An 11,745-nucleotide genomic window follows, 5' to 3' on the forward strand; every position below is an offset into this window, starting at 1 on the left:
AAACTGTCATCATTCATATATGATATAATTGTTTACTTAGAGAGCAAAACATCCGCCAAAAATTATTCAAACTAATGAGTTGCTCACTGGGGTTGGATATATGAACAACATGTAGAAGTAGATTACATTTCTAGATGCACCAACAAACAAGTCAAAAAATTAATTTCAAGTAACTCCTCTTATAGTGGCAATAAAAAGCATAAAGCATCTAGGAATAAATCTTAAAAGAGGTTCAAGATTGGACCATAGAAAATTAGAATATTTTCCTGAAAGACATGACAGAAAACCTAAATAAATCCATGTTCATGGATTGCTGTATTGTATTGAATTTAATATTGAAAAGATGCCAGATGCCTACAGGCTGATTAGTGGTACAATGCTAACACTGTTAAAATCTCAATACCTTTACTTCTTTTCTGGTGGAACGTGATGAGTTAATTCTGTATGGCAGAGTAAAAGGCTAAGAATTGTCAAAACACCAAGGAAGGAAGGCTTTTCCTATCAAGAATTAATATAAAGCTACAGTTAGTCAACAAGGTATGGTATATGAACATGGATAGAAAAATGGAATAGAATGGAATAGCCAAAAACAATTTCACAAACATAGGGAACATTGGTATTTTATATTAGTGGGGAATGGAGGAACTATTTAATAAATAAAGTCAGAATAAGTGTTTATCTTTATCTGTGACAAAAGAAGTAGAGTTGTTTACTTATCTCATATCATATCAAAATGAACTCCAAAATAAACCAAATAATAAAAATGCCCAAAAATAAACTCCAAAAAGATTACAACTTAAATTTCAAAAGCAGAACTTTAAGACTTAAACAAAACCACCCTTCTTTTCTTGGGTTAGGAAAAAATTTCTTAAACATGGCACACAAAAAGAACATTAATTTAACTATATTAAAATAAGGAACTTCTAGACATCAAAGAAGACTTTAAAGAAAGTGAAAAAACATGCATGGGTTTGGATTTATGGCAGGCCTCACCCTGGGTCTCTCAGAGAGCCCTATGCCAGAGTAAACTGCAGCCTTGAACCATTGCCTGGCCTCTTCCCATAGGCTACCAGCCATGAAGTGGGTTGCACAATGGAGAGAGAGAGAGAGAGAGAGAGAGAGAAAGAAGGGGTGGGGGGAGGAAAAGGCAATACATAAACTAAGAAAATATATTTGCTACACATAAAAATAACTTCCTTGTGGGCTGAAAAGTGAACAAACAACTCAATAAGAAAATGGAAAAGGACATAAATTGGCATTTACAGAAATGGAAACACATATGGTCAATAAACACTCAGAACTGAACAATAATAATAATAATTAGGGAAATGAAAATTACAATCACAATGAAGTTTCATTTTATACCTTTCAATTAACAAAACATAAAAAAGGACAGTACTAATTATAGGAGAGGTTGTAGATTCTTATATAATGCTGGTGATCCAACCCTATAAAAAACATCTAATAATATCTTAAAATGTAGAGTAAAGATTAATAGAACAACAAACAGGAAAAAGTCTACAATCATAACAGAACTTTTTAATATCAGCAATTAAAGAGCAATCAGTCAGTGAAAATATAGCAGAGGCTCCTGGTCAAGATGGCAACATAGGTAGACATGTCTCACTTCTTCACAAAATCACATCAAAATTACAACTAAAATATAGAACAACCATCATTCAGGAACACTAGAAGATGAGTTGAATGGAAGGCAACTGCAGTACTGAAGAAACCACATCCATCCAGACTAGTAGAAGGCTGTGGATGTGGAACAGGCTGGCCCCACACCCACATGGATAAAAATTTGGGAGGGATGTCTGAGGAGCAAGAAGTCCGAGACCCACACCAGGCTCCCCAGCCCAGGATTCCAGTGCCAGGAAGATAAATTTCCACAACTCCTGGCTGAGAAAATCAGCAAAGATTGAGTTGGTAAAGGAGGCTGCTGGACACCTAAGCAATTCCTCTTGGGGAACCCACACACAAACTCACCTACTCAGACTGGCTCCCTCTGAGCTCCAACACTGGGGTGGCAGCTTGAAGGGCACCAGCAATATACAGGGAGAGACTGAAGTGTCTGTCACTGGGATGAGAAGAGGCCATTGTCTCTTTACTGAGTCTTCCCTGTCCCCCAACAGATCCCATAGACTGGTGCCATATCTGAGATTCTGTCAACCTGGCTAACACTATGTGACCCACCTTGGAGATCCACAGAGGCTCTGTCCCACCCAATTTACAAGCCCACTCAAGCTGTTTTTCCATAAGCATGGCTGGTCTTGGCTACTAAATTCTATGAAACAAGCAATAGCTGGCTTCAGTGAACCACATTAGACTCATAACTTGGATTCTCCTGGGAATCTCCAAGTCCAGCACAAGTAGCAGCCATCTCAGATTGCTTTACAGATCAGGCTGGGTACCCTGGGCAAAACACAGGTAGGGGGCTGACTTTGGCCTGCACCACCTGGGAAACCCCAGGGCCAATGCACCCAGTGGACAGCTACAGACCATGTTGGAGTACTACCACCCTGCCCCTGTACAGTTGATCCTTCACAGAGGGCAGAGGTCTGTGGTAAGTGGTCACAGACAGTCACTGCAGCTGACTGGCCTGGGTAAATCACTGCCATTGATCTTCCAACAGCAACCAAAACTCAACTACAAGAAGAAGGTGTGCTCAGCCCACCCAAAAGGTGCATCTTGAGTATCCAGCCTGGATGATAAGGAAGGCTGTGCCACTGGACCCCTCAGGACACCTACTATACATTAGGCCAAACTACCAAGACATGGAGGAGTCAAAGCAGCTCTCCCTAATGCATAGAAACAGACACAGGGAGGCTGCCAAAATGAGGAGAAAAAGAAACATGGCCCAAATGAAAGAATAAATAAAACAGATAAAAACAGGGAAAAAGAGCTAAATGAAATGGAGATAAGCAATCTATGAGATGGAGAATTTAAAACACTGTTTATAAGGATGCTCAAGGAATTTAGTGAAGGCCTCAATGGCATAAAAAAGACTCAGTCAGAAACAAAGTTTACACTAATTGAAATGAAGAACAATTTACAGGGAAACAACAGTAGAATGGATGAAACCAAGAATCAAATCAATGATTTGGAACATAAGGAGGCAAAAAACTACCACTCAGAACAATAAGCAAAAAAAAGAATAAAAAAAATGAGGATAGTATAAACAGCTTCTGGGACAACTTGAAGAGGTATAACATGCACATCAGGGACATGCCAGAAGGAGAAGAGAGAGAGTGAGAAATTGGAAATCTATCTGAAAAAGTAGTGAAAGAAAACTTCCCAAATTTGGTGAAGGAAATAGACATGCAAGTCCAGAAAGTGCAGAGAGTCCCCGTTATGATGGATGCAAAGAGGTCCACTCCAAGACACAACATTATCAAAAGGCCAAAAGTTAAAGATAAAGAGAGATTCTTAAAAGCAAGAGAAGTTAGTTACCAGGAGATTATTAGATGTGAGGGGGGAGGGGAAGAATGGGTAAAGAGGTGAGGAGATTAAGAAGTACAAATAGGCAGTTACAGAATATCCATGTGGATGTAAAGTACTGTATAGGAAATGGAGTAGCCAAAGAACTTTTACACATGACCCACAGACATGAACAATGGTGGGGGGATTGCTTGAGGGAGTAGGGGGTGCTGGGTGGAGGGGGGCAAATTGGGAAAAATCAGGACAACTATAATAGCATAATTGATAAAATATAATTTAAAAAATACAGAAGAATTGAAAACAATGATTGACAAACTTGATTTACTATTTTATTTTCCCCCCAGAATGTAAGTTTTATGTTCATTGAAAGTTACTGAAAAGTGCTAAATTTTGTAACCTTTGAGATATGGTTAAGTTTTACAGAAATATTGGAGAGGAGAAAAGAGTTAGGGAAAAAACATCTGTTTTCACTAAAAATGTTACACACATTGAAGTCAGATAAGTGGACCAAATTATCTGATGTACTGATTCTATTCAGCACTACAAATTATACATCCTTTCTAGCACAAACAAACTATTTTAAAAACACCTAGACCAGATGGTGCCTCAAAAATCTGTAATGAATTAATATAGAATGTGTTTTCTGATTACAATGAAATTAAGGGGCATTTCTTAACTAGAAAAGCCCAACCTTTTTAGAAATTAAAAATCAGCTTCTAAATATCCATGGGACAAATAAAATATCACAAAATATTTAAGACTGGGCAATAATGGAAATAGTAGATAAAACAGAACTAAGAAAAAAATTTGTAGGCTTAAAATGCTTATATTGTGAAATTAGAAAAGCTGTAGATTAATGAGTAATACAGCTATTTTGTAAAATTAGAAGTGAACTGAAAAATAACTTTCATAAATCAGAAAAAGTTAAGAAAAAAGAAAAAATAATGCTATAAAATATATATTAAGATCATCTAAAGAGCCAAAATTTAAGTGTTTGGTAAGGTTGATAAAATTGATAAACCTCTGGTAAGATCAATAAAAAATAGAAAATGGAAAGATAAGCAAAATCAGGATGGGATAGTAGACAGAGTTATGGATGGTGCAGACAAAGAAGATATAAACAATTTTATGCAAATACATTTTAAATTTTATTATTATGGTCAAATTCTTAGAAAACTGCATCTTTTAAACACTACATAAAAAGAAAAAGAAAAGAAAAGTGTCTTTTATAACTATGAAATGAATTAGTAATAAAAAACATCCAGACCTGGATGATTTTAAGCCTACCAGAATATCCAAGGAGAAAGTAATCACTCACACAAAGTAGTCCAGAGTATAGATAAAGGAGGACTATCCCCCAATTCATTTATTAGGGTCACAACCTAGATATAAAAATCTGATTAGAATAGTATGAATAAAAGAAAATTATAATGGCTAATACAAAATTGTTAATGTAGACTCTAAAATATCAGCAATATATAAAAAGGAAAATCCATTATAGTCTAGTCAATTTTTCTCAGGAGTGCAAAGTTGATTTTCATTTAAAAAATCAATTAATATAATTTTCTAACTTTAGATAATAAATGAGAAAAAAGCATGTGATTAATTTTATAGAAACTTTTAATTAAAAATTTTAATTATTAATATTCAATAGCTATTCATGAGTTATGACTAAAGATCATATGACTATGCATGTACGTAATTTTTAAAAATTATGCATAAATGATTAGAATTAATAGAATTTAGGAACCTGCTGGTTGTAAAATGAGTATATAAAAACTGTGTTCTTATATATAATAAGTTATGCTAAAACAATTGCACATTAATGTTAAAAAATAAAATTGGACTTACAGCTATATCAAATATAGAAATAAAGTTTATGTAGATTAAAGGCCTAACTAAAAAGAAAGAACAATAAACATTTTAGATGATAAAACGTTAAAAAAATTCTCATAGTTTTAGGATGGGGAAGGATTTCTTAAACAGAAGCATCAACCACAAGAAAAATGGTGGCCCTGGCCAGGTGCCTCACTTGGTTGGAGTGTTGTCCTACACACCAAAAGGCTGCTGGCTCAGTTCCCAGTTAGGGCACATACCTAAGTTGTGGGTTTGATCTCTGCGGGGCACATACAGGAAGCAGTAAATCAATGTTTCTCTCTGACATAGATGTTTTCTCTCTCTTTCACTCTCCCTTCCTCTTTCTCTAAAATCAATAAAAAATATCCTCAAGTGAGGATTTAAAAAAATGATGATTTTGACTGCATTAAAATTAAGAATTTCTATTCATCAAAATACATCATAAAGACAGTGAAAACAGAAGTTCCAGTCAACATGGTGGAGCAGGTAAATGCTGTGCACACCTCCTCCCAAGACCCTTTCAAAATTACAACTAAATTATAGAAGACTCAACCTGGAGAACCATCTGAAGACTAGGTGAACAGAAGTCCTATAATTAAGGATATGAAGAAGGAGCCATGTAGAGATTGGCAGGAGGAGCAGAGAAGCCAAACAGGCTGGTCCTACGCCCACATGTGGCAGTTGCAAGTTCGGGGGGATATGTCAACAAGAGAGAGGAATGAGGGATCCCAGCCCCACATGAGGTTTCCCAGCTGAGAGTACCAATACCAAGAAGAGAGCCCCCACAACATCTGGTTGTGAAAATCAGTGGTTTCATCTCTCTGGGTGAGACTGAAAGGCTGCTGGAAACCTAGGTGTCCTCTTAAAAAGGCCCATGCACAGACTCACTTGCAGGCACTTACCCTGGGCTATGGCAAAGGTACTGCAGGTTGGGAAGTGTGAGAGACATACAGGGAGAAACTGAGTTGTGTAGCTTCAGCGCAGAGGGTGGAGGGACAGCCACCATTGTCCTGGCTGAGCCCTCCTCCAACACAGCTGACCATGAAGTGCCATCTTCCCTGTGTTGAGTCCTCTCCACATGGCCAAATATGAACCTACATTAGCATGGTGAACTCCACTTGCTCCAAAGTGATGACTCTGTGAGACCGTGCCTCCCGCCCCACAAATTCATGCACCACGTACTACCAGAGACTATTTCAACAGCAAGAAGTAGCCCCAGTCTGGGCTACAGTCTTTCTTAAAAAACTCTCAAAGGTTGTCAGGCCCCAGGCATGTGGCAGCTGGCCTCAGTGTGTCCTGTGCCTTTCACTGAATGGACACAGGTTCAGCACTGATGCAGAATCTGGGTCTGTATTAACCTACTGAGCACCACTGGCCCCACTGTGGGGACTCCTTGATATCCCACCTCACCCAAACCTCATACCTCCCGAGGCTCTTTTAGTGGTGGAACATTATAGGCAACTAACAATGCTGCAGTAGGACTTGGGGTGCTCTGCACATTTTGCCTAGCTGCCCCAGGTCTGGTACTGGTCACAGCTGTCCTTGGTTCACAGCATGACCCCTCCCATGCACCTCCAGGTCTAGCACAGGCAGTTACCAACTGTAGATCACTTTGTACCTACCACCAGGTAGCCTGGAGCCATTCACAGGCAGTGACTGACTTTGGCCTGAATAGTAGCACCTCTCAAGAGGCCCTAGAACTACCACACCTGGTGACTGGTTTCAGACCACAACAGAGCATGACTCATTAGCCCCACAATGGCACATTCAAAGGGTGGTCTTGGCAGGTACCAGAGGCTGCTGGGGTGAATCCCACTTCATGGCACCAACCCCAACACAGCAGTTTGTATGCTGTGGTTGTAACCAAGTCTCACAACCAGTCAGCCTGAGGGTCAATCCAACCGATGGACATGCCAACAGCATTCAAGACTCAAGTACAACAGGAGGGTACACAGAAGCCCACACAAGGGACTCTCCTGAAGCACCAGGCTCGGTTGGGGAAATTGTGCCACTGGACCCCTAAAGACACATACTATATAAAACCACCCTGCCAAGACTGGAAGATGTAGCAGATCTACCTAATAAATAGAAACAAACACAGAGAGACAGCCAAGCAAGGAGACAAAGAAACATATCCCAAATGAAAGAACAGGAGAAAACTCCAGAAAAAGATCTAAACAAAATTGAGGCAAGTAATCTATCAGATACAGAGTCCCAAACACTGGTTGAAAGAATGCTCAAGGAACTTAGTGAGAACTTAAGAGATAGTAAGAATGAAAAAGGAGCTAGAAACCATAACAAAGAACCAATCAGAAATGAAAAGTACAATAACTGAAACAATGAATACACTAGAAGGAATTAATAGATTGAATACAGAAGAGAATTTTATCAGCAATTTGAATGACAAGGTAGCAAAAAACACTCAATTAGAATAGCAAAAAGAAAAAAAGAATTTAAAAAATGAGGATAATGTAAGGAAACTCCAGGAAAACTTCAAGAGTACCAACACTTTCATCATAGGGGTACCAGAAAAAGAATAGAGGGAGCAAGGGATTGAAATGTTATTGGAGGATACAATGACTGACAACTACCCTAATCTAGCAAAGGAACAAGACATACAATTCCAGGAAGTGTAGAGTCTCAAACAATATGAACCCAAAGAGGCTCAAACCAAGACACATCATGATTAAAATGGCCAAGGTTAAAGACAAAGAAAGAATCTTAAAAGCAGCAACAGAAAGGCTGTTAGTTACCTACCAGCCTTTCCCATAAGAAAAAAGTTCCCATAAGATTGTCAGCTGATTTTTGAACAGAAACTTTTTAGGCCAGAAATTGACATGAAATATTCAAAATAATGAAAATTAAGACCACTCTACCAAGCAAGGTTATAATTTAAAATTGAAGGTGAAATAAAGAGCTCCCCAGATAAGAAAAAGCTAAAGAAGTTCATCACCACCAAACCAGTGTTATAAAAAATGTTAAAGGGACTTCTTTAAGAAGAAGAAGGGGGGACAAAAGAACATAAATATGAACAATAAAATGGCAAAAAAAAACCCCTAGGTACCTATCCATAATCATTTTAAATACAAATGGATTGTACGTTCTAAGAAAAAGATAGGGTAGATTAATAGATAAGAAAACAAAATTCATATATGTATATGTGTCTATAAGAGACCCACTGCAGACCAAAAGACACACATAGACTGAAAGTAAAAAATGGAAAAACATATTTCATGTAAAAGGAAACAAAAAAAGCTGGGGAAGCAAACTTATATCAGACAAAATAGACTTTAAAACAAAGCCTCTAACAAGAAACAAGAAAAAGAACATTTCATAATGATGAGGGGATCTGAAAAAGGATCAGTCCAATAGAGGATATAACCCTTGTAAACTTTTATGCACTCAAAATAGGAATGAATATATATGTAAAGCAAGTATTGATGGACATTAAGAGAGAGATCAATAGTAATAGGGTCCTGGTAGGGGACTTTAACACCCCATTTACATCAATGGATAGACCTTCCAGACAGAAGATCAATAAGGAAACAGTGCCCTTAAATGACAAATTGGACCAGATGGATTTAAATGATATTTTTAGAGCATTTCACCCCAAAGCAGCAAAATATAAATGTTAGGGCACAAAACGAGTCTCAAGACATTTAAGAAGATTGAAATTGTATCAAGTATCTTCTCCAAACACAATGGTATAAATCTAGAAATCAATTACAAGGAAAAAACCCCTGAAAAATACACAAACACAAAGTGGCTAAATAACATGCTACTAAACAATGAATGGATTAAGAAGATCAAATAAGAAATTGAAAGATACCTTGTTACAAATGAAAGCAAACATAATGACCCCAAAACTACGGGGCACAGCAAAATCGCTGTCCTAGGAGGAAAATTCATAGCAATACAGGCCTACCTCAAGAAACAAGAAAAATCTCAAATAAATAATCTAACCTTATACTTAAAGGAACTAGAAAAAGAACAACAAACAAAGCCCAAAGTGAGTAGAAGGAAGAAAACAATACATATTAGAGTAGAAATAAATGAACAAAAAATTACAAAGGATTGAGGAAACCAAAAGCTGGATCTTTAAAAAGATAAATAAAATTGATAAACCTTTAACTAGACTCATCAAGAAAAAAAGCAGAGAGGACTCAAATAAATAAAATCAAAAGAAAGAGAATTAACAATTGACACCACAGAAATACAAAGGATTTTAAGAAAATACCAGGAATAATTATGTGCCAGCGAATTGGACAATCTGGGAGAAATGGATAAATTCCTAGAAACATGCAATCTTCCAAGACTGAATCAAGAAGAAACATAAAATCTGAACAGGCTGATTACTACCAATGAAACTAAATCAGTGATCCAAAAGCTCTGGACTAGATGGATTAACAGGTAAATTTTAACAAACACTTAAAGAAGGATTAATACCTATCCTTCTTAAGCTATTCCAAAAAATTCAAGAGGAGGGATAGTTCCAAAGCTCATTTTATGAGGTCACAATTACCTTGATTTCAAAACCAGACAAAGACATTACAAAAAAGAAAAATTATAGGCCAATATCCCTGACGAATAAAGATGCAAAAATCCTCAATAAAATATTAGCAAATATGATTCAGCAATACATTTTAAAAATCATAATCCATGATCAAGTGGTATTTATTCCAGGAATGCAAGGTTGACACAATACCCACAAATCAATAAATGTGATACACCATATGAACAAAATGAAAAATAAAAATCATATAATCATATCAACAGATACAGAAAAAGCATTTGACAAAATTTAGCATATATTTATGATGAAAACTCTGTGCAAAGTGAGATACCTTAGCATAATAAAGACCATACATAACAGAACCACTGCTAACATCTTACTCAATGAGGAAAAGCTAAAAGAGTTTTCTTCAGATCAGGAACAAGACAAGGATATCTACTTTCATCACTGTTATTCAATATAATATTGAAAGCCCTACCCACAGAAATCAGACAAAAAGAAATGAAAGATATTCAAATTAGAATGGAAGAAGTAAAACTGTCATTTGCAGCTGACATAATACTGTATATAAAGAATCCTAAAGATTCTACCAAAAAACTATTAAAACTGCCCTGATTGATGTGGCTCAGTTAGCTGGATGTTGTCCTGCAAAGCAAAAGATTGCCGGTTTAATTCCAGGTAAGGGCACATGCCTGGGTTGCAGGTTTGGTCCTTGGTTGGGATGCATGTGAGAGGCAGCCAGTCAATGTTTCTCACACTGATGTTTCTCTCCTTTTCTTTCTCCCTCTCTTGCCCTCTTCCTAAGAAAATTATTATTACTACTGACAACTGAATTCAGTAATCAACAGGATACAAGACTGATATTCAGAAATAGGTTCCTTTTTTATATACCCATAATGAACTATCAGAAAGAGAAATTAAGAAAATAATCACAGCACAATTGCATCTAAAAATATATGAGGTCTGTTCAAAACAGTCTAGCTATTGTTAATATAACAAGAATAGTTCATGTGACATCGATGTAATCTGGCAGCCAAGGAGAGTGGACTGGAATGCACATACATGAACAATGATGACTTCATTGTACTAGTCAGTGGGGGTGGTGGACACCATTGAGTGAGCTTGTGTACTGTGTGGCTGTTGCATCCAAAATGACTAAGTAAGAAGAGCAGTGAATCTGCATCAAATTTTGCATTAATTTTGAATGTTCCTTCACAGAAACTATTTGGGTGATTCAGAAGGCGTTTGTGGACAGTGCAATGAGTGCAGCATAGATAAAAGTGTGGCACAAATGCTTCAAAGATGGTTGAGAATCTGTTGAAAGTGACCATCTTCTGGAAGGCCTACAACCAGCAGAACACCTGAGAATGTTGAATGTGTAGGGCTGCAATAAACAAAGATTTGTGACTGGCAGTGCAAGAATTAGAAGCTGATCTGAGGATTCCAAAAACTACTGCAGGACCTTTCATGAAATGTGTCATGGCAAAATTCATCCCATGGCTTCTGCCACTAGAGCAGAAAGAACATTGTGCTGCAGCTGCTAATGACTTGATTCAAACCACTACCAATGAACCAGAGTTCTTTAAAAAGATAATTGGAAATGAATTGTGGGACTGCGGCTGCATGTATGATCTGGAAACGAAGGCCCAGTCACCCCAATGGAAGCTACCTGGTTCTCTATGCCTGAAGAAGGCACAGCAAAGTAGCAGCAAGATCCAGATCATGTTAACTGTGTTTTTTGATTGGGAAGGTGTTGTCCATCATGAGTACACCCCTGCAGGCGAAAAAATTAATAAGGAGTACTACCTTAGTGTTCTTTGTTGGTTGAGAGATGCAATATAATGAAAATGGCTACAGCTATGAGCAACCGGTGATTGGCAGCTTTATCACTACAACATGCCCACTCACGCATCACATCTTTCACAGAGTATTTT

General features: G+C 37.3%; 1 non-coding gene across 1 annotated transcript; it reads left to right on the forward strand.

Moving 5' to 3' along the window:
• Window positions 1-963: 963 nt before the first annotated feature.
• Window positions 964-1,095, forward strand: LOC123822307. Its single transcript, XR_006786277.1, has one exon. It is a non-coding gene; the product is annotated as a small nucleolar RNA SNORA42/SNORA80 family (small nucleolar RNA).
• Window positions 1,096-11,745: the final 10,650 nt, after the last annotated feature.

The sequence above is a fragment of the Phyllostomus hastatus genome, unplaced genomic scaffold, assembly GCF_019186645.2.
Source record: "Phyllostomus hastatus isolate PE091 unplaced genomic scaffold, TTU_PhHast_1.1 phas_contig_40, whole genome shotgun sequence".
Taxonomy (NCBI): domain Eukaryota; kingdom Metazoa; phylum Chordata; class Mammalia; order Chiroptera; family Phyllostomidae; genus Phyllostomus; species Phyllostomus hastatus.